Source organism: Eptatretus burgeri, chromosome 2, assembly GCF_056783735.1.
Source record: "Eptatretus burgeri isolate ZD-2024b chromosome 2, Ebu_testis_v1, whole genome shotgun sequence".
NCBI lineage: Eukaryota > Metazoa > Chordata > Myxini > Myxiniformes > Myxinidae > Eptatretus > Eptatretus burgeri.
Window position 1 is genome coordinate 85,028,288 of NC_140962.1, and position 25,000 is coordinate 85,053,287.

The following is a 25,000-nucleotide window of genomic DNA, read 5'->3' on the forward strand; positions in this document are numbered from 1 at the left end:
ATCAGCATCCATCTCTATATCTCTATCCCAATCTCCACGTATCTGGACGGTGGTTATGTCTGGACGGACCCTCCCCTCACAATGCCTTCCCTTGCCCTCCCCTGCCCTTCCCTGCCCTTCCCTCATGCTGCCTTCCCTTGCCCACCCCTGCCCTGCTCTCCCCAGCTCTCCCCAGCCCTCCCCTCCCCTCATGCTGCCTTCCCTTGCCCACCCCTGCCCTGCTCTCCCCAGCCCTCCTCTCCCCTGCCCTCCCCTCCCATCACACATCCCTCCTTGCTGCCACCTCCTTCCTTGCTCCTCCAACCCTCCTTGCTCCCCCACCCCTCCCTTCCCTCCATCTTACTCACCCCCCCGCCCCCCCCTTTAATATACCCGTCAGCAATACTAATAAATGTGGCAGTGTGTGTGTGTGTGTGTGTGTGTGTGTGTGTGTGTGTGTGTGTGTGTGTGTGTGTGTGTGTGTGTGTGTGTGTGTGTGTGTGTGTGTGTGTGTGTGTGTGTGTTATATCTCCTCCATAATTCCAAAACCATGAAACCTCGGGGGCTCCAAACTTTGCATGCATACCAAGAAAACTCCAAGCAAGTGCATGAGTGAAAATTGAGTCTTTGGGTTAAATTAAAACACCCCTTTTGAAGATTATTAACGGCCTTATTTAATTATCCTTTATCAAGGCATCATCCTTGGTCTACCCTCTGTCAGTTTGCTGGGGTCTTAATTTGCCATTTTGTTCGGCCTATTTACACGTGTTGATTTGGTAACACAATTTACTCTCATAGACTAATTAAATTATATAATCAAAATATTATAGCTGATTTAAGAATCGGATCTCATGCACTAAATAAGTGTCGAAAACTGGAGTGAAATCTGCAAATTTTAAACAAAGTAGCAACTTTTAAAATTGTGTATTTATTTAAGCAAAGCAATAAGCTTAATTTTTTTCTACTGTTCAGATGATTATATTTAGTGAAGAAAAGACTGAGGAATGTGCAGAAAGTGTAACTTATTGAGTGCAATGCCATGCTCTGTAACCTGTTTTTGCAAGCCATGGTGGTACCGTCTACAGTGGTCCTTTTTTGTTTAAAGCAATTATTCACGCAGTTTTCTTTTCACCATTTTGTGCGATGTGCTTTCATTGCAAAATATGAATACAAATATACCTATAGTTGCTGCAATATATTAATAGTTGGCAGTTTCTGTAAGCAGAGGTCCTTTTTTGTTGCTGCAAGTGAAGTTTTTTTTTTTTTTTTTTTACTTTTCACTGTTTTGTGTGATCTGCTTTCATGACAAAATATTAAAATAAATATACTAATAGTTGCTGAAATATATTAAGTAGGCAGTTGCTGAAAACAAAGAGGTACGTAGACGGGAATGCACAGACGTGGTACAAATGGGTAGAAATGACTCTCCATAGGGTGTGCGAGTGCCTGCATGCTTGGTTACATGTGCGCTGTGTACGGGTTTCCAAACTCGAACTCGCATCCGGGCTGGTGGTGTGTGGCACTGTGGAAGAGGTTATGCGGCCGTCTTTCGAACCATGTACTTCAGCACGTGGGCAGCAAATGTGCTGCAGTTCCAAAGCCATGTGGGGAGCAGACGCGCTGCAGAATCGAAGAAACGCGAGACGTGCCTTCGTGTAGTGCGGGTATAGGGAAATCTGGTGCATGTGTGCGAGTGAAAGGATGAGTATATCGCCGGTGCACGTGCACGGTCAGCACGGACCGCATGAAGGTTGGAAGAATGCATATGGGAGTGGGAGGGTAGCATGCATGCAGACAGGCCTTTGTTAAGTCGCATGGGATTTAATTACCTCTACCACCGAAGGTGAAGGAGGTTATGTTTTCATCCCTTTCTGTCTGTTTGTCTGTGTCAAGGATATCTGAAAAAGTTGTGGACAGGTTCATTGTGTGACAAGAACGAACTAATTAGATTTTGATGAAGGTCAGGATCCGACTGCTAGAATTTTGTAAGTGATTCTTCACCATTGAGAGATCGGGCCAAAAATGATGTATAGCATGATATCTCAAAAATGTATTGGGCCAGATATGTTTTTGTGGATCAGGCATTACAGAGAGGAGGCATGCGCTCTTCCGAGTGCCCTTCCAGTTTTTATATAGACACGGCTGTTAAAAAGAAAACATTGCTGTTTGGGCACATTTTAGCGCCCTGGTAAGGCCCTGATACGCTGCCTCCCCTCGTCCTCGTCTCACGCTGCCTCCCCTCGCTCTCGACTCACGCTCCCTCACCTCGCCCTCGACTCGCGCTGCCTCCCCTCGCCCTCGACTCGCGCTGCCTCAATGATAAAGTTCTAAAATAAACCATCAGGCTTCACTAGTAAAACAAAAAAAATTAACTTCATATGCAGTTCTTTGCAAAGCCCTTAGTTGTCAAGTGCTGAAAACTATATACTATGGCACTCGGTTGAGCACATACCTCCGCCAGTCTGAACAGTTTATGTTTTGCATCCCACAGATAGACTGGATCTAAATCCAGACCTGAACCAAAATCTAATCAGCTTGTTCTTGTCACCAACCCATTCATCCACCAAGTGTTATCATAATATAACCCACCGAAAACATTTTGAGATCCATCCATCGGGACCATCCTCTGTGCAGAGAGTTGGTGCTGCCAAAGCAGTCTCCTTGGCTATTGGGCACAATCCTGGAAGGGTCACCACTCTGACACAGGATACCAGCATGCTGGCACTCATTTTGCCGACCTCGGAAGGATGACAGGCAGTCAACCCCACCTGGTATTAATTCAACAGCCGAGGAGGATTTGAACTAAGGATCCTGGAATCCCAAGCCCACCACCCTAACCATGAAGTCAATACCAGGCATATTTTGAGATATTGTGCTCTATATTGTTTTTGGACTCAACTTTCAATGGTGAATCACTTACAAAATTAAAAAGTTATAGTATCTGGATCCGGATTTGGATCTTCACCAAAATTGAATCATTTGTCATCACACACTCAATCTGTCCATCAAGTTTCATCTGAATCCATCAATAACATTTCAGGTATCCTGCTCACAGACAGAAAGCCAGCCAGCCAGAGAGACAGATAGACATATAGACAGACAGGAGTGAAAACAGAAACTCTATTCACCTTCGGTGGCAGAGGTAAAAACCTAACTGGCTGTAATAAAAAGAAATAAAAGCAGAAACAGCAAGAGCGTTAGAAAACAAACAATAGAGAGGAAAACAAAACCCAACAAAGATAGATGTGTTTCACAGCGACTGCATACGATTAGCATATCATTAGGTGAACCACTCGCATGGAAGGATGAATTCAAATGGAAAACTTCAACAATATTTAATAATCAATCAAGGAAGATTTGTCGACAGGACATTAGCATTGATTAATATCCCAAAAGGAGAGATGTGTAATTATATATAGGTGAAAGAAAGGAGGTGAAGGAGGTGGAGGAAAACTAAAAGTGCCAATCATTGCAAACTTAATAAAGTTGACTTTTCTGGGACTAATTTTGACTGAAGAGGACGTGCTAAAGTTGACTCGCTAAAAAGTGGATTCCTTCCATTCCGTTACCTGGGCTCAAATCTTTCCAACTATCTGATCCTCAGCCCTGAAATTGACAGCGGTGTTGGCAAAGCTGATAACACCGATTGCACGTGGAAGAATAAACACCTAGCAATGTCAATAAAGAGATCTGTGTACCGGACTTGTGAACCAAGTACTTTGCTATATGGCTGAGAATGCTAGACAATGTATGCAAAACAAGAAATGCATCTCGATGCTTTTATTGTTTTGCCTACACATTCCACCTTTGCAAGATTTGCAAGAAAAGCATTCCATATCCACCACCTGAGGAAAATCATCGGCATCACCTGAAATGATAAAGGTCCAAACAACCAGATCCTACAGCATAGGAATATGTACACCGTCTGCACCATTCTGCGGTATCACAGACTTGCATAGGTGAGCCACCTCTTTCAGATGGAGGACTCCAGAATGACAAAGTCAATTATCTTCGGTCAACTGAAAGATCACTCTCGCCCTGTCGGCAGACCAAAGGTCAGATGGAAGGATAAGATCAAGACCGATCTTGCTGGTTTTAAAATCTTTCATCAAGATTGGGAGCTCCTTGCACAAACTAGAAATGCTTGGAAGTACAGCCTGAAGGATGGTGCTGACGTGGCAAAAAAACAGCAACTGGAACCCGACGATCGACGAAGAATGGAAAGGAGAAACGCCGCACAGAACCTGACACGACTTCTTTCTGCGTGGACCTGTCAAGTCTGCTCTCAAATATTCAAAGCACGTATCGGCCTCATTAGTCATCTTCGGGTTAAACACAACTGTGATAATCATGAACCTCATCATCGACATCGATGTGTGTAGAAGGCCAGAATAAAGTTGAACCAAAGCAAGAAATTTTGTGAAGAGGAAAATGGATAGTTTGTAAAATAAATTATTCTCTTCTGGTGAGATGCTGGAAGAAGGAATTAAATGTTATCATCATCAAAATCATAATATAATCACCATCATCAATGGGTACCATGTGATCTTTACAGAGCATCGGGGGTTCTGCTGAAGCAATCTCGTGGCAGGGATGATAATCCTGGAAGAGTCACGACAATGATGCAGTATGAGGGTGCAGCAACTTGGAATCGAGTCAAGGTGCCGGTGAGAACTTGCCTCTTCTTCATGAAGGACACCGTGGGAACGTTAAGGTCTACCAACTAATGCCGGCAGATGGGATGCCCAGTTTAACATCCATCCGAGGGACGGCACATACACTGATGAATAGCTCTGCCTGCGAAACACGAGGATGAAAGTTTATAGCTGGGCCAAGCTTCAAACCCAAGCTGGACAGTTCAGAGGTGAGTGTACACACCTACCTCCATCCAAGTGGTTTTTCCAGCCCGTGAAGAGTGGACAACGAATAATCATGTAATGTAAAGATTCTCACAACAAAAAAGAGAATATGGAACAAAATCACCAAACAGAAACTGGGATTAAAATACGGGTGGTGTTGGGGTGAGGGAATGGGAGGGGGTGTGTGGGGGATGGTGGAGGGGGCGAAAAGTAGAATAAAATTCCTCGTAGCAAATCACTTCGCAAGCATTCCCAAGAAGAAAGAATTTCACATTATTCCAAAAATACTGAAAATGTGACAGCATGTCAATGGAAACCCTTTACAAATCGCCCAGTACTTCATGGATAAGCACTTTAGAAGCAGTACGCGTTAAGTCCATCGTAAGAGCACAGAGAACAGGAAACACCATCTGGTATTGCTCAACAGTTCTGTTCCCACATTCTCATTTCGAACACAAAAGATCAAAGCCACCATTGCTTACTTTCACCTTCAGCAAGAAAAACTCGAGTTAAAACTCATGTATCTTCAATGAGATTTGAGCCTGAAATGCAGAGGGATCACAGAAAACAAAGTCCTTTGGAAAGGTCAATCAGTCTGACTGGGAACACAAAGGTTGTGTCTCGTCTGCTGAAGAAAGAATTGGCGATGAGGAAGCAGAATTTGCTGAATGGCTCAAGTTTCAAAACAACAATTTTCATAAGTATTTGTCATGCCCATTCGCGAAGCAATGACTAAAGCAAACATGAAATATAATTCTTAACTACATCCAATGCATTCTGGGCGAAAAGCTAAAATTTGAGGCAGAGGCGAGCGCGAACCCAGGGACACGTGTTCGTTGAGAAGAATTTCAGAAAAAGGAGACTTGGTTGGTATCGTCCTGGGAAATGAATGCCAGAAAATGAAAGCTGTAAAGAAAGAAATAAAGTTTGTGGAAGGAAGAAGAAAGCCAAGAGAACATTCTCAAACGAGATTAATTTAAAATTTCAAAAAAGACATGGGATGTTTGGGTTTGCAGTAATCGAACACGATAGATTCATATGGAGGAATGCCATCATTCGTCCAACCCCCAGGAAAAAAGGGGTGGGGGAATGGTGCAAAACATTTGTTGTGGTTGTATTGTAATCCAGTATTAACTGCATCCAAGATGTTGTTGGAAGCCCTTTGAAAGGCAAGGAAGAGTAGCATTTTAAAATGCACGATTTAAAGCATTTCCAGCCTACATTTCAATTGCACATGATTAGCCTGCCCCCCCCCCCCCCGCAAAGCAGGAGACAGGATTTGCAATCACTTGTGTCCGTGTGTCTGTCCGGGCCGCAACTTTTTTTTACTATCTGAGCTTTTGTCATCAAATTTTCAACAAAGCTTAATTATGAGAATACGGAGAAGCAAAATTCAGAATTTGGTCAAAACGTCAAAGGTCAGTGTCAAATAAAAATCGACAATTTTCATCCAATTTACCTGAAATTTAAAGAACTTGCATATTGGGACACAGAAATGGTTCACCAATCAAAAGCGAGGAGGCATTTTTTTTTTTTAATCAAAAGGCCAAAGGTCAAGTTTGCATTCATCCAATTGACTTTAAATTTGAGCAGGGTTTGCATATCAGGTCAATGAAGCCAATTGATTTTGAGGTCAGAAGGTCAAGGTCGCAAAGAATCGTCAATTTTTTGACATTTTTACCTCTGCCACCGAAGGTGAAGGAGGTTATGTTTTCATCCCTTTCTATCTGTTTGCTTGTCTGTGTGCAGGATATCTCAAAAGGTTGTGAACAGATCCAGATGAAACTTGGTGGACAGGTTGGATGTGTCGCAAGGACCAATTGTTTCGATTTTGGTGAAGATCCGGATCCGAGAATTATTTATTACCTTCGCAAACTTCGTTGCGAAGGTTATCTTGTGATCGCTGTGTATTTATTTATTTATTTGTGAATATGTGTGTTTGTTTGTTTGTTATTCGCATAACTCCAAAAGTATTGAACTGAATCGCAGCAAATTTGGTGGGATGATTGGTTATTATCCGAGGACTATTTGGTTAGATTTTGAGAGCGATCGGGTCAAAGGTCAAGGTCATGAAAAGGTCAAAATCTTCTTTTTACCATAGCGCAGTCAATTTGTATCCAATTTGCATGCAACTAATGCCAAAATGTTCAGAATTCAATGCCTCATCTTGTGATATGTGATATGACACAATGACGTAATAACCCTTATTAGCGGTTGGGAGTCAAAGGTCAGGGGGGGTCACGACATTGCAAAATGTGCGGTTTTAGTCATAACACGGTCAATTCTTATCCGATTTGCATGAAACCAACACCAAAATGTTGACTGTTCTGTTCCCCACACTCTAATACCAATTACAAAATTAAGAGTACAAAGGTCAAGGTCGAGGTCATGAAAAGGTCAAAATCGTCATTTTGCCATAGTGCAGTCGATTTTTATCCAATTTGCATGCAACCAATGCCAAAATGTTGTGAATTCAATGCCCAATCTTGTGATATACGATATGACACAATGACGTCATTACCTTTTTAGCGGTTTGGGTCAAAGGTCAGGGGGTTCAACGACCTTTATTATCATAACGCGGTCAATTCTTATACAATTTGCATGTAAGTAGATTCAAAATGTTTAGAATTCAATTCCATATCCTGTGATGTGTAATATTTGACAGTGACTTTATTGGTGAGTTTAAAGCATTGGGAGGGAGGGGGGGTGTCACTGAACTTATTTCTTATAATGTGACCAGTTGTCATCAGATTGACTTGACACCGACAACCAAAAAGGTCAGGGAGTTCATACAGAAATTGTACAATGTACGTGAATCAGTGTCAAACAGCAGGAAATTTAATGTTTTTAAGCCATCATAACACATCTGAGATGGCAGATGTGGTATGGGATTAAATACCCTCACAATCAACGGTTTCTGGGGGGGGGGTGGCAAAATGTAGCGTTGGCGAAGGTATGTGCTCTACTGAATGCCCGTTCTAGTTTTTTTAAGTGATTCTTCACCATCGAGAGATCGGGCCAAAAACGAGATACAGCACAATATTTAACCTCCGCCATCGAAGATGGATGGAGGTTACTGTTTTCACCCCTGTCTGTTTGTTTGTTTGTTTGTTTGTTTGTGAACAGTATTACGGAAAAAACTCCTCGACGGATTTTGATGAAACTTGGTGCGGGGATTAGGTATGGTCCAAGGATCATGCCATTAGATTTTGGACTTGGTCCAAAGTTCAATATGGCCGCTATGGCGGCCATTTTGAAAAAATATTTGAATTTTTGTTTTTGCATTTCTACATGTTTTAAGTGATTTCCAACCCCCCCCAAAAAAAAATTGTTAGAAAAAACAAAATTTTGCAACTTTTTTTTCAAAAAAAAATTCGATTTTTTTTTGTCATTTCTACATGCGCGTCGATCTAGTTTAGTTTATTCAATCGTGGTTCAGTAGAGTGTGATCCGTTTTGAAAAAAATATTTGATTTTTTTTTTGCATTTCTACATGTTTTAAGTGATTTCCAACCAAAATAAAAAATAAAAAAAATTGTTGGAGAAAAAAAAGAAGAAAAAAAACAAAATTTTGAAACTTTTTTTTCAACAAAATTTCGAATTTTTTTTGCATTTCTACATGTTATAAGTGATTTCCAACAAAAAAACATTCCAAAATTATAATTGTGGCTGATTTTGGAACTTCAGGTGGATATACCCACATAAAATCAATTTCTGTCTCAAGGAATCTAGTTATGACGAATGAATTGAGTATGTAAAAGTTAAAAGTAAAAGGGAAGTTGCAAACTATAACTCTGTGAGCACTGTTGACGTCAAATTGAATGAATAGGATATCAGGTTCACTTGAGTGACCTCGCAGTATTGGCGGCGGAGGTTTTGCACTCTACTGAGAGCCCCCCCTCTAATTCAAAAATGTATTGCGCCAGATATATTTGCGTGGATCAGGCATTGCGTGGCAGAGGTATGCGCTCTACCGAGTGCCCTTCTAGTTGTAAATGTTTTTAATTTTTTTTTCCGTGTACACAACGGTCACAGGCTTGGTACAAGGGAGGTGACGATGGAGAGGGAGTGGGACTTCATAGCCCTTCAAATTATGTACTTCATATGTTGTTAGTGTCATGTAAAAGCAAACTGTGAAACACTGTTGCGATTCTAAGCAGCACTCATTCTTATCCTCTCACCAATAGGATAACCAGAAACTATCTGTCCTGTCTTAACACCAAGCATAGGCTACCTTTATCAGTCACTGTGAGTTATAAGAACAATGCAGAGATAAGCAAACAAATGTTCCCCTGATTAAACCGAGCCACAGAAAGGGAAAAACAAAAATCTGGTTCAGCGGATAACAACACATGAAGTGAGAGCTACAGGTTTAGAGCGAGTATGTCGAGGTTCATGATTGCCCTACACATACAGTTGAGCACTGCAGACTTGTACTTTCAACATTAATCTACGCTACATCATGAAATTAATCTTTAAACAAGGCTGATGATGACATATGCATGATAAGCCTTTGAGAAAGAGCAATAAGAATACAAATGGCAAAAACACAAAGTCTACAAACTTTGAGCAATGAAAGTTATGCATGGGCAAGGTATGTGCATAGCAAACATTCTTACTTCACCTAAGTGCAGGAAATTCTGCCGAGGATTTCGTTTGGTTCATCAACTCGAGGCAAGTGTGCTCATCTTGGTGTACCGACCAATTTTCTCCCCTTCTCCAGAGAATAATTTACTCGACCATTAAAGGCAAACGGGGCTGACATGTCGATAAACACATACAGTCACAGAAATAAACAAGCTGAGATTCATACTGTCACGGACAAATTAAAATCGTCGTGCAAGACCATTCCTTTGCAATATCACAAACTCGGTTCACATTCCTAACAAGTTGCTTGCGTGGAAATGGTCAGCAAGCGATTCTAATAGCCAATCCTCAAATCGGCAACATCGGCTATAAATCCGATACTCATGGAATAAAGCAGCAAGTCATTCCAACAAACTACCAGGAGCAATGAAAGAGCAAGAACAATGTTATTTTCGAATCCTTCAATTCATTGAAAGATTCAAAAGCCACTTGACCGTCACATCACTCTTGGTGGTGGAGGATCAGGAAACGACCATAATGCAATAATCATCTTCATATTTGATCTCAGCGCTACACTGAAGTGATTATGGTCAAGTACATGGATGTGCATGGATTATGATGTACATGGAAGAGCAAAATACACACACACACACACACACACACACACACACACACACACACACACACACACACACGCACACACACACACACACACACACACACACACACACACACACACACACACGCACACGGACAGACAGACAGACAGAGACAAGCCGGTAGGCGGACATGGGTAGTCGACTACCCAATAGAACCTCACGCGATGGGCCCGTTCGATGGGCAATGACCTGAGGATTAAGCACAAGAAAATTCATGATTCTAGCTTCAAGGGTTAATGCTGCAGATTGTTTTTTCGTTAAAATACCCCCACATTGAGGTTTTTCGGCCGTTGCTAGGCAACGGAGGGGTCCATAGCAACGGTTCTTTCTCACACATAACTAGGACATACCATGAACCTACCATACCAGTTTCATGTATATCTGACTCATAGTCTCTGAGATAGAACGAACTTCGTTTTTTTATTGTTTTCGACCAGGGTTCATTCAAAGTCTATCTTATCCAACAGTTTTCATAGGATCCGGCTGGAATTTTTTGACAATATGGCTGAATGTACTGCCCAGTCGCTCATGGCTCGATTTTAGATTTCCGAAAAAATTAATTTATTTATGATTTTTCAAAAATTTCAAAGTCCCGTTGCTAGGCAACGGTGGTGTCCATAGCAACGGTTCTCATTTGCACACAACTAGGTCATGGTATGAACCTACCAAGTTTCATCAAAATCGCCATTGTATTAACGGAGCACTGGACCGAACAGAGGGACAGACAGACAAACAAACATCGACGGAAAAAGTGATAATAAGGGTAGAACAAATTTCAAAAAAAAAATTTTTTGAAAAAAAAATATTTTTCCCGACTACATCGACTACCCAACATTTTGTACTCCTCAATTTATCTCTGTTCCTGCAAGTATTTTGAAAGCAGTTTGCCATGTGTGTGGCAGGGCAAGCTATGAAGTGGGATTGAAAGGAGTGGGAAGAGAAAGAACTGTTCTCAGTTGAGTAACGGGAGGGGGGGTAGTGGTCAGAGAAAAAGCACTCAGCCTGGCCTTCTGCCAGCTGTGCCACATTCCCACCATCAAGCGCAGCGGCAAGAATACCGGCCACAAGAGGAGCATTAAAGGATTCACGACACAAGCTGGAATCAAACAGCTGTGCACACACACATCGTTGATCATTCTGCACAGTCAGTAGCCGTTCACAACCGAGGAAGAAAATCTGCCGCATCAAGATATCAGTCGTTTGAAATTTGTGTGCGGGACACCTGCAACTGCAATTATCCGGAATGGTACCGTTAGCCAAGATATACAGATAACTGCCCAGTTCAGATACATGACGGCTGATGAAATATGAACGAGTGGTACAAAAAATAAATAAATAAAAAAATCACATTTAGGGGAAGGGAGCTTCTTGCGTTTTTTTTTGGGGGGGGGGGTTCCAGACACAGGACTCTAAGAATTTGAAGAAAAAAAAAAAGGAGGTGGGGGGGATCCAAGTGTCAGAGAAAACTGTCAAAGGATGTAGGGTCCATGTTGATAAAATGCAAATCTTTGATCAAAATGAAATGCATGAAGATTTGTATAATGAGGGAATGAGTCAAATTAAAGCTGAGATTTTTTTTTTAATTGAAAAATAATTTAAGCCTTAAAAATGAGGGGGTCTGGATTCCCTTGCATCTCCCACCGATTTGAAAATCGTACGACCGAGTTTTCATTGGCACGTAATGCCAATGGCTCGCAAACTTGGTTTGCATTGATCACTTTCGTGGCCTACCATGCGAGAGAGAGAGAAAAAATTTTTAAATGTGGCTTCAAAATCCATACGAGTTTGTCAAGTGGTTCTGACTCGATACAAATGTGATTGCAATGACACCACAGCACATTAATTACTCGAGTTTCAGGAAGGAAAACAAACAAACACGTTTTATGGAAGAACATACACAAAAAAATATCAATAAACTGTTTAAAGATAAACACAAAGAGAACAGTCATTTGGCATGGAAAATAAGGAAAGTCAAGAGGATGCAAAATGTGTTTATCTGTAATGTGAATCATCCATGTATATGTGCCTGGTGTTGGCTTAATGGTTAGGGTGGTGGGTTTGGGATCCGAGGGTTCCGAGTTCAAATCCCGCTCAGCTGTTGATTTAACACCAGGTGGGGTTAACTCGGCCTGTCATCCTTCCGAGGTCGGCAAAATGAGTGTCAGCATGCTGGTGTACTGTGTCGGAGTGGTGACCCGTCCAGGATTGTACTCAATAGCCAAGGAGACTGCGTAGGCAGCACCAACGCTCTGCACAGAGTATGGTCCCAATCTCCTCCTGCTCCTCCTCCATGTATATAAACAACAGCCAGAGAAAGCAGAAATGACAGAAGGGAATATAAATGTTTAAAGGAAGGAAGAGAAATGGAGGGCACAATGTGAAAGTAGACACATGCACTGACACACACACAATGTTGATTTAGAAAAAAAGAAAGAAGGAAAAAAAAACAATTGTGTTTTTCACGACAATGAGTAGGGATGGAGTTGTAGAGGAAATGTGTTGCCAGGGAATCTCACATCGTATTTCCGTTTGGCCATGGAAAATCATACCGGTTGCAAAGTATAAACTGATCAACGATGTGAGCCCGCAATCTTTGCGTTGTTAGCAAAAGCACGTTGGACCGAGGTTTAATTATGAATTCGGCCAACTAGTTGCATCACCCACAAAGGCGCGGCTACGCCGCTGATTCAGTGCACCTGCACATTCAGGTAAGAATTTGGAATTTGTTCAGGCTGCCGGCAATAACTCGCCTCTCCTTCCCAAAAGACACCGTGGGATCTTTAACATCCACAATTGATGCAGCAGATGGGACACTCGGTTCAACGTCCTTCCGATGACGGTACACACGTTGATATGTCATTCTGCATGAGAAACACCAGGGTGACAGTATAGAGGTGGGCCAAAATTAGTACAAAAACTAGACAACTCAGAGACGAGTATGCATACCTCTGGGCTATCAGACTCTGCAACATAGTGTTCGCTCTGAGTATGGGAGGTCGGAGGTTTGAACCCGATCCAGGACAAGTCATACCAAAGTGTAAGGCTGAGACATGCTGCTTCCTGGCTCGATGCTCAGGATTTAAAAGGAGAGAACATGGATATATGACCGTTTTTACAGCCATTTTTCCCTGCTGTGCAGGGGTTTGGCTTTTTTCTTGAGGCAATGTTTTTTATGGCCGGATGCCCTTCCTGACGCCAACCCTGGTCGCCTCTTACGACACACAGGGATATGGTATACCTATTCTAACCGGGGCATACACCGGGACCAGTACACTGGTACTCATTTCGCCGACCTCGGAAGGATGACAGGCTGAGTCAACCCCCTGGTGTTAAGTCAGTGGCCCAACGGGGTCTGAACTCAGGACCTTTTGGATCCCAAGCCGCTGCCCTAACCACTGCGCCAACACCAGGCTCGGAGAGAACATGGATAAACAACCATAAGTTGACAAAAATTGTTCAGGCTTGATGAGCTTAATGGCCTCCTCCAGCACTGAAGTTCGTTGAAAGAGAACTCTTGATTAATTAATTTATCATTATTTACCTTCACCACTGAAGGTGGAAGGTGGTTATGTTTTCACCCGTCTCTCTTTGTTTGTTTGTGTGCAGGATATCTCAAAAAGTTGTGGACAGATCCGGATTAAATTTGGTGGGCAGATTGGGTGTGTGACAAGGTCAAACTGATTAAATTTTGGTGAACATCCGGATCCGATAAATTTTTAAAGTCATTCTTCACCATTGTGAGAGAGGGCTAAACTGATATATAGCAGGACATCTCAAAAAGTTATGGATGGATTCAGATGAAATTTGGTGGACAGGTTGGGTGTGTGACAAGGACGGATCGATTTGATTTTGGTGAAGATCTGAGTCCTGATCCGGATAAGAGTATTATTTAATTTTAAAGCGATTCTTCACCATTGAAATATAGGGCCAACAACTATATATAGGACGATATTTCAAAAATTTACTGAGCCCGATATTTTTTCTCGTGGATCAGGCATTGCATGGCGGAGGTATGCGCTCCACTGAGTGCCCTTCCAGTTATTATTATTATTACTATCAGAGTACCCGCCCTACAGAGGATCTTGTTCCAAGTGTGCAACACATTCTTCTGACACACCCCTTTATTTGGGCGTTGTACAGGCAGCAGACTGCTACCTCGATCACTCCCGGAAATAAAAATAATCTGGGTTACATATATGAAGCAAAAACATGTGCACGGCTTATGTGCATATATAATACATCGTGGTTATACAGCTCAAATAATTCCGATTGCACCAACCATCCCCCCAAAGAAAAGATAAATGCCAAGATGGGCAAAAACTTTTTTCCTTTTTTTTTTTTTCCAAAACCTGATGGAATCAAACAAAACTGGCATCGGCACAACTTCAGGGTGCCCTCATTAATTTCTGAAAGTCTCAGCTTCCTCTGTAAAATCCTCTCAGAAGAGTAGATGAAATATACCACAAAGGTGCAAACATTATTTCCCTCCCTTATATAGATGATACAGTATACTGCCAGCCCACCTTTGGGTGACAAGAACGCATTGAAGGTATATCTTCTGCATTTTAGCATTGGATCAATGAAGTTGTATGCACATCTGCCAAGAAAAGAGAGCACAGCTCACTCCAAATTTTCAAAGTACAGTGCAAACATTCCAGTGACATTGTTTAAGGTAACAACTCAAACAAGAAGGGCAATCGGTAGAGCGCATACCTCCGCCACGTAATGCCTGATCCATGAGAACATATCAGACCCATTACATTTTTGAAATATCATGCAACACAGTACTATATATCGTTTTGGCCCTATCTCTCAATGGTGAAGAATCACTTCAAAAATTAAATAATCTCGCATCCAGATCCGGATTCGGATCTTCACCAAAATCAAATCAACGCAACTTGTCCACAAAGTTTCATCCTAATTTTCACAACTTCTTGAGATATCTTGTACACAAACAGACAAACAGACAGACAAGCAGACAGAAAGGGGTGAAAACATAACCTCTTCACCTTTCGATAGCGGACGCAACGAGAACGGCACTTGGAAGAGCACATACCTCCGCCAGACTGAACAGTCTACGTTTTGTATCTCACCGATAGGCCAGATCTGGATCCGGATCTGAACCAAAATCGAATCAGCTTGTTCATGTCACCTAACCAACTCATCAACTGGTTTAATCATAACTCGTACACAACTTTTGAAAATATCATGCTCCATTTCGTTTTTGGCCCCATTTCTCAATGTTGAAGAATCACTTAGAAAATTAAAAAAAAAATTCTCCTATCCAGCCAGACTCAGATTCATATCTTCACCAAAATTGAATCCATTCGTACTCATCACACTCCCAACCTGTTCACCAAGTTTCGTCCGGATCCGTCCACAACCTTTTGAGACATCATCCTCAATATATTTTTCTCGATGGTGAAGAATACCGGGCGTAGTGGCGTGCGCCTGTAATCCGGCTACTCGGAGGATCGCTTGAGGATGGGCGCTCTGCACTGGGCCGCACTATGAGAGGATGTAGGGCAGCCCGGAATCATGGCGAAACCCAATCCATATCCCTGTGTCGTAAGAGGGGACCAGGGTTGCGTCAGGAAGGGCATCCGGCGTAAAACCTATGCCAAATCAGTATGCGGATCATAACGGATGATCCGCTGTGGCGACCCCTAACGGGAGCAGCCGGAAGACGAACAACAACTCTCAATGGTGAAGAATCACTTTAAACATTCTAGTATCTGGATCCAGATCTTCACCAAAATCTAATCATTTCGTCCTTGTCACACACCCAACGTCTCCACCAAATCTTGTGGAGACAAACATCCATAACTCTACAACTTTTTGTGCTGAAGACTCCAAAACTCCACAACTCCACAATCCATCCACAGCTTTTTGAGATATCGTGTTTACAGACAGACAGACAGACAGACAGACAGACAGACGGGTGAAAACAGAAAATCCATCCACCTTCCGTGGCAGAGGGAATAATAAGCTTCGAAGACAAGCAAGGCAAAGAGAATATTTAGTACAAAATAGCATTTGGATGAAATTCTCCCCAGGAGTTGCTATTTGAAAGGCAACCCAAAAAGTGAAAGAAAAAAACAAAACACAGCATCATCCTTGTGATGCTTTAAACACAGAACATGCACAAACATTTGAGATGAGGTATGTGATTATCTCTACAAATAATGGGATGATGAAGTGTAAAAAAAAAATAATAATAATAAAAATTTGAAATATAATTTGGGATGCAACAACTGATGCTGATTATTGACAAGTGAGTAAATTGATTAACGTACAATGGATTGGAAAACAAATATCTGAAGAGTGGAAAAACAAATTCACAAATGAGTCGAACGAGAAGATAACTGAAGACATTTTCATATCAGCTCAATGATGATTGCCCTGTTGTGCAAACGGAAAAGCTAAATAGATTAAGCAATGCTGCTTCTTGTTCTTCTTGCTGTTTTATAAAAGTAAATGTCCGAACAAAAATCATTCAAAGTCTCAAATTTATGAGGGTAGTGCTTCTCATTGCAAAGCTATTTTAACTATTTTAACGAGCTTATACATTTGTTAGCTGACAGGATGGCCGAGAGTTATGCACACTCATCTCAAAGCCGTCTCGCCTGGGTTTGAATTCCAACGCGGCTATAAACTGTCATCCCGGTGTTTCACAGGCAAGGCGATTCATCAACACGTGTGCTGTCCTTCGGATGGATGTTAAACTGAGCATCCCATCTGCCAATATTAGTTGGTGGATGTTAAAGATCCTACGGCGTCCTTCGCGACAATTAAGGCAAGTCATCCCCGTTACCACGGCCAAATTCCAGCCCTAACTACTGCTGGGAAGGTAATGGCAAATCGCCAAGCATGACCCGAGCCGAGAAACTGCGTTGGCGGAACCAACGATCTGTAACAGAGTATGGTACATCGGAGACATTTGTTAACAGAGAGCAAGCCAATGCATGCTGGGAGATGAGCAGCATCGCAGCGCGTCGAGTGTGATCATAAAAATTCAGGTTTAAAGGCTCATGGAGGATTAAACAACGAGGGAAAAAGGTCAACATGCTTACAGTTGAGTGATACAAAGGACTTGTGACATGCAAGAGTAAAATTAGTGAGGACAGAAATCAATAGGAGATAGCATTAAGCTGTCACCTTGAAAAAAAAACGTTTTACGGTTGCCTGGGACGATTTTGATTTGTTAAGTCGTACATTAATCTACTGTTTATTTTTACCTCTGCCATCTGTGATGAACGGAGGTAATGTTTTCACCCCTGTCTGTTTGTTATTTGCCAGAATCCTTCGGATTTCGGCAATTATGTTGGTCGGTTGTGCGTGTCATTCTGTGTCTGTCTGTCTGTTTGTTTGTGTTTGTTTACCTGTAGCAGCCACACCATTTCAGCGATCATGACCAAACTAGGTACAGACGTCGGCCATGGTCCAACTTAGACACTTGTCGTTTTTGGTGTATCTTGGTCAAAGGTCAAGGTCAAGGTCACCGAAAAACCAAAATTCTTATTTTCGCAATAACGTTCGCTAAAATGGTCGTATCGACTTCAAACCAAATCCAAAATGTGTATCTTCCAATACTGCATCCAACCATATGTCTCATTGGGGGGGTCACACCAACACCCCTCTTCGCAGTCGGGGGTCGGGTCAAAAATTTCAAATTGCGATAAAAACGCCATTTCAAGTCCGATTGACTTCCAAGTTATGATCATGACCATGACCAAAGTGCTATAACTCATTAAACAGTAGCACTATCGACTTATAAGAACCAAATTGATTTCCAGGTTTTTGTTTTTTCAGAGATCATGGAGATATGACAAAGTTATTCCGGCAATTCCTTGCTCAACGAGCAATTTCATTTGTTTTTTTGTGTACAGAATATCTCAAAAAAGTTATGGATGGATTCCGACGAAATTAGGTTGACAGATGGGGAATGCCACTGGGAAGAATTGATTCAATTTTGGTGAAGATCCAAATCTAGATCTGGATACAATAATTATTTAATTTTAAAGTGATTCTTTATCATTGACAGATGTGGCCAAAAAACAATAAAGAGCATGATATCTCAAAAAGATATGGACAGATTATGACCAAAAAAAAACCAAACAAACAAAAAAAAACTGTGGATGAGCTGGGTGGGTGACAAGAACAAGCCAATTAGATTTTGGTTCAGGTCCAAATTCAGATGCGGCTATCAGTGGGATACAAAACGTAAACTGTTCAGCTTGGCAGAGGTATGTGCTCCACCGCGTGTCATTATAGTTTTAACTATATTTACCTTTGTTAATTTGGGAAGAGAAGGCCGGTTCTCGCCGGCACCCCGAACAATTTCCAAATTCCTGCCTGGACGATGGGTAACAAGTAGTCTTCTCTTCTTTGAGGTTCCTTGACACCAAGTTACACTGCTTGCTATCTTAGCGTATTGTTGCCATCTGGACAACAACTTCTGCACTATAAACAAACTGTGAACGGCCATTTTTAGCTACAAAGGGTAACCACCACCATTTCACTTTGTATTCAAAAGGCGTCTTTCGTTTCAAAGGTAGACATTTTCATGCTGCTTTCGAGCACAGGGATCAGAGAAAAGATTGTGGAGGGATGCAAGACATGTACTACGATGTTGCAGTTACACGTACAAGTGGTGTAAGTATATGTTAAATATATAATTCAAAGCATTAAGTAAGCATGCTTGCATTGGAACATGAGTTTGTCATCGTTTTTGTTTTGGAACACACACACACACACACACACACACACACACACACACACACACACACACACACACACACACACACACACACACACACACACACGAAGTTGGGCTCTGTGGCTCATCGAAGGTGTACTCTTGGGAAATGTTTTTAACGAACCAACTGGTCAGGCCTGACATTCAACTAAGGTGTAGCAGGAATTGGTAACAGGGTGCACGAGATAGCTCCCTTAGTCTATGCAAAAGACACCGTGGGCTATATAAACATCCACAAACCAATGTCAATAGAACAGACAACTGGCTTAATGTCCATTTGAAGGATGGCACACTTTACATTGTATCTCTTTGCATGTCAAGCACCAACCCAATAGTTTATACCTGGGTCGGCAATCAAATGCAGAAAAAAAGAAAACAGCACAAAGGTTAGTGCGCTATCCTGTCAGATTCGGCAAAACAATATAAATAACTAGAACTGTCACTATATAACTGCTGGCAGTGATGACCGGGTCCAAAGATGTCCACCTTTGACAAAACACAGGAGTGACAAGTTACGGACAGAGTAATACACCACATTCAATCTATTCATTACGTACGCAGTCGACCCTTTTTCCTGGGGAAATCGTCGGTATCAGTTTGATTGGTATTTAAATAACCTGAACACAAAGTAATAAATATTCACACCAGGGGTTCAAAGGGTATACCGGAACTCCGCCGAGTCTAACAAGACCCCACAATTCTCTCGATGACGCAGAACTGATGAGTTATGGACCAAGTAACAGGCCGCGTTCAATCTATTGATTACATAAGCAGTTCTCCCATTTTCCTGGGGACATCATCAGTATCAATTGAATTGCTACTCCTCCACCCTCAAACCGATACAGGCACAGTCAAATGAGCGTTATTCAAAAAAGAAAATTTTAAAAGTTCTCAGATTCAAACAATTAAAAAATTCTGGCTTCCAGTCCATGTGGCCAATCTGGTTTGAATTTCACAAATATCTTCTCCATGTCGACTAGCGAGACACAATTGTGACATTCCACATCGATTGATGAAGCGGTTCAAGATAAATAACTATTTTTTTTAATGGTGTGTGTGTGTGTGTGTGTGTGTGTGTGTGTGTGTGTGTGTGTGTGTGTGTGTGTGTGTGTGTGTGTGTGTGTGTGTGTGTGTGTGTGTGTGTGTGTGTGTGTGTGTGTGTGTGTGTGTGTGTGTGTGTGTGTGTGTGTGTGTGTGTGTGTGTGTGTGTATATATATATTATAAAAGGAGGGCCTTCGAGATGCTGAATGAGGAGTTGGAGATGCTGGGATTACGGGTTTCCTGGGCCAAAACCAAGATTCAGGCTTTCAGTGACCGTGGATGCTGCTGCCTTGTCTGCACCTGTTTGTGGTGAAGATGTTGAGGTCAAGGAGAGATTCACTTACCTTGGCAGTGATATTCATGTCTCTCCTTGCTGTAAGCCAGAGGTCAATAGGCATCTGGGTCGGGCCGGAGAAGTCATGGATTCACTGGATCATGGGGTGTGGCGCTGCCGGTGCCTGTGCACGAGGATGAAAGCCCAAGTGTTCAGGTCCTTGGTGCTTCCAGTCTTGCTCTACGGATGCGAGACTTGGACTCTGACCAGGGATCCGAGACGGAGACTTAATTCCTTTGGTACCAGATCTCTTTGGAGAAGCCTTGGCTATCACTGGTCGGACTTTGTGTCCAACGAGCGGTTGCTGAATGACTCAAATGAGATTTGTTACCCGCGTAGTCCATGAGTGCCAGCTGCGGCTAGATGGACATGTGGCCCGTTTTCCTGACGCTGATCCTGTTTACCAGATTCTCTCAGCGAGGGAGCCTCATGAGTGGAGGAGGCCAATGGGCCGACCAAATGCCTCATGGTTGCAGCAGATTGATCAGCATCTCAAGGAGATGGGGATGGGCCAGGCATCTGCCTGGGGGTTGGCCAGACAGAGGCCCCTGGGGCACTGTTGGAAAGTAGATGCAGCAATGTGCTGCTCCAGTGCTCACTCCCATACCTGACCTGCCTTGTTCATTGTCATGTCCAAATATCAGTTTCCTAGCTCAAAAGGTGCCCGAGACATTGCCCAGATGAGAAGGAAAATAAATTGATAATAATGAAGTCATCAATCAATTAATTAAAAAATAAAAATACCATACTTGCCAAAGCACATCTTTACTTTTGTCGCAAAATTTCAGCTTGCGAGCTCAAAGGATAGACATCGCCCACGCAAACAAGAAAAACAAACAAACGGAGTAAAAACTGAGTACTCCCTTCCTTAATAACCTGGCGATGTCATGCATTGCCTGGATATGGAATTGGGATGGAGCGGTGTACAACAGACAAAATTATAATGAATTTCATCAACTCAAGGTTGGGAAAAATGAATTTTATCCCTGACAAATATCACACACTCACTCTGTCTCTCCGAAAGGACTGTCTGGCAAACCCTCCTACCTACCTTCTTAACAATCAATCCTCTTGAGGAAGTTCAGTCATTCAAACTCCTGGGCCTCAAACTGAAACTCACTCAAACTTTTGCAAAGTATGTATTACTGACATGTACGTATTACTTTTGCAAAGTCAAACTCCTGCATTTGTCCAAGATCTTTACTGGGCAAACCACATTTCAAAGTTGGCCTCCAAAGCCAGTCATCGACTGGGCATTCTCCTTCGCGCAAAGTCCTTCCGAGCACAACTGAACTCCTACACACCTGCAAGGCCTTCATTCGCAGCTTGATGGTGTAAAGCTGCTCTCAACCACTGGACTGGCACCCCCATCTCATGAAGCTGAATCGATGGGTCAATCACTTCACCATCGCAGACAGCCTCTGTCTTCTACCACCTCTTTTATGGTCTTGCACCCTTTGCCCTTCCCATGCTCTACATCAACTCACCCACGTTTCTGCACAGCGCACACTGTCTGCCTGCAATCCCCTCTTGGTGAAAGAAAACAAAATATTGGGTCACTAATCACCTTCACTCATTCATTCCTCTTTTCCACCGCATGTGGGACCAACGTCTACATTCTCTTCAATCGCATTCTTCCCTCAAGTTCTTCAAGACAGCTGTTCACCACCATCCAATATCATCGCCAATCTAAAACCTTGATCTATTCTACCCCCGTTAACCCTCCACAATCCAGCCTCATTCCAAGTTTCAGTTTTTTCCTTCCTGAATGTTTGCGGCTGTATCCATCCCGTATCTCCTTCCCGAGCCCTCATTTTTCCCCCCACATCCCATATTTGTCCAAGTCTATTTTGTCCCTCATCCCTGCTGTTGGTGTGTTCCCCACCCCCTTCTCTTTTTTCTGTTGTACCCTGATCTGTTCTATCTAGATCTGGATACAAAAAGAGACATAGGGCCTATGCTAAGGGCTGTGAGAACAAAGGCAAAGTGACATTTCAGACCAGAGACCTCTCTCATACTTTTGAAGGAAGGCTCACGCCTGCAACATCGCTTCACCTTTCCCCACGGTGGTTATAATGTATGTATGTATGTATGTATGTCTATGTATGTATGTATGTATGTATGTATGTATGTATGTATGTATGTATGTATGTATGTATGTATGCATAGCACCCTCCATAAGTATTGGAACAGTGAAATCAAATTTGTTATTATTGCTATATACTCAAGAAATTTTGATTTGAAATCAAAAATGAAAATGAGGCAAGGGTACAGAAAAATCAGCTATTATTTCTAGATATTACTATGCATGTACACTACATGGCCAAAAGTATGCGGACACCCCTTCTAATTAATGGATTCGGCTATTTCAGCCACACCCATTGCTGACAGGTGTATAAAATCAAGCACACAGCCATGCAATCTCCACAAACAAACACTGGCAGTAGAATGGGCCATACTGAAGAGGTCAGTGATTTTCAATGTGGCACCATTATAGGATGACACCTTTCCAACAAGTCAGTTCATCAAATTTCTGCCATGCTGAAGCTGCCCTGGTCAACTGTAAGTGCTGTTATTGTGAAGTGGAAACGTGTAAGAGCAACAACAGCTCAGCCGCGAAGTGGTAGGCCACACAAGCTCACAGAACGTCACCACCGAGTGCTGAAGCACATAGCGTGGAAAAATAATCTGTCGGTGGTTGCAACACTCACAACTGAGTTCGAAACTGACTGGAAGCAACGTCAGCACAAACACTGTTTGTCGAGAGCTTCATGAAATGGGTTTCACGGCTGAGCAGCCGCACACAATCCGAAGATCATCATGCGCAATGCCAAACGTCGGCTGGAGTGGTGTAAAGCTCACTGCCATTGGACATGGAGCAGTAGAAATGCGTTCTATAGCATACAATGACATTCAAGACGATTATATGCTTCCAAATTTGTGGCAACAGTTTGGGGAAGGCCCATTCCTGTTTCAGCATGACAATGCCCCCATGCACAAAGCGAGGTCCATGCAGAAGTGGTTTGTCGAGATCGGTGTGGAATAACTTGACTGGTCTGCACAGAGCCCTGATCTCAACCTCATCGAACACCTTTGGGATGAATTGGAACGCTGACTGCGAGCTAGACCTAATCGCCCAACATCAGACCTCACTTATGTTTTTGTGGCCGAATGGAAGCAAATCCCTGCAGCAATGCTCCAACATCGAGTGGAAAGCCTTCCCTTAAGAGTGGAGGCTGTTATAGCAGCAAAGGGGGGACCAACTCCATATTCATGCCCATGATTTTGGAATGAGATGTTGGACGAGCGTGTCCACATACTTTTGGTCATGTAGTGTATGTTTTACCATTGTAGAACAATCGCACTTTTTAGGTTCAGTCCCCCATTTTAGGTTAGCATAAGTATTGGAGCAGATTAACTTAAAGTAAATTAAAGTAGTATAATAGTTTGTATTTAGTTGAATATTCCTTGCATGCAATAAATGCATTGAGCCTGTGACCCATTGAATTCACCACCCTCTCGGTATCTTCCTTTGAGATGCTTTGTCTGTAGCCATTTCAAGTTGTTAGTTTGTTTTTGAGGGTTTCCATCACTTTTGTGAAAGTTTATCATGGTTTCATCTGTCAATTAAACTTTGTTCCAGAACTCTACTGGCTCACCTTGAGCTGTACTTCTTGGCAAATTCTAATCTGGCCTTTCTATGTTTGGTGTTGATGAGAGGTTTACATCTTGCGGTGTAGGCTTTGTAATTCTGCTGTCAAAGTCTTCTGTGAATGAGAGCATGTGATACTTTCACCCCTGCACTCTTGAGGTTGTTGGTGATGTCACTGACCGTATTGTTGAAGGGTTTTTCTTTAAGCTCTGATTATTTTTCTGTCATCAACTCCAGTTGTTTTCCTTGTTCAACCTGGCCATTGTCTATTGCGAAGTACACTCAAAGGTTTATTTCTTTTTCAAGATATTCCAAGTCGTATTTGTTGTGCAAAATGTTGTGCTATGGTTCCGATTGAATTCTTCTGTTTTCGGCTTCCAAATTGCTTACTTTTCTTTCATAAACAGTTATCTGGTCGGCATGGTGGTTCATGCCTCCTGACTCCAAAGGCAGACTCCCAAGGCAAAAGCAAAGGTTAAAACCAAGACTAGACATTCACAGCTCATTTTTATGTGAACAATCAATGCAACAAGAAACACCTGAGCAACATGAAACATCTGTCAGTCATTTGTTCCAGCACTTATGCTTACCTAAGATGGGGGGACTGAACATAAAAAGTGCTATTGTTCTACAATGGTAAGACATACATTCATATAAACACCAAAAAATAAAAGCTGACTTTCTGTACTCTTGCCTTGTATTCATCTTTTGATCTCAAATCCAAATTTGAGTATGCAGCAATACTAACAAATTTGATTTTACTGTTCCATTACTTATGGAGGGCATTGTATGTATGCATGTTGTGGAAATTACTTGGTGGGTAAAAGACGTTTAATATGGCATAGTTATTTCTTTAATCAGTGTCTCAGCATAAGCGTAAATTAATTAAATGTGATATTAGATAAGCATTGCTGATGTAATAGTGAGATGACATCAACCTTCCCGATTGTGTGCATCTAAAATTACCAATATTTTGACCCCGTTTTTACCATTCTCACCTTTGTTATCTGTCATAAATGTCTCTTTTAGCATTCTGGTAGGCAACGGGGTACCAGTTTCCTGGGGAATCCCGGAGAGTAGACCAAGCCGAATGGCGACTGTGAGCTACTCCATGACTGAGGACACTGAGGG

At 42.2% G+C, this 25,000-nt stretch overlaps 1 protein-coding gene across 3 annotated transcripts in view; it reads right to left on the reverse strand.

Annotated features, from left to right (window-relative positions):
* Positions 1–25,000, reverse strand: part of LOC147032475 (signal-induced proliferation-associated 1-like protein 1) — a 322,965-nt gene that overhangs the window by 207,968 nt on the left and 89,997 nt on the right. The window contains exon 3 of one of the 3 annotated variants that reach the window (XM_085870129.1): positions 14,607–14,680. The exons of the other annotated variants lie outside the window; for them this stretch is intronic. The gene's annotated coding sequence lies outside the window, so the exon portion shown is untranslated. The remainder of the gene's footprint in view (positions 1–14,606; positions 14,681–25,000) is intronic. 3 annotated transcript variants of the gene reach the window in all.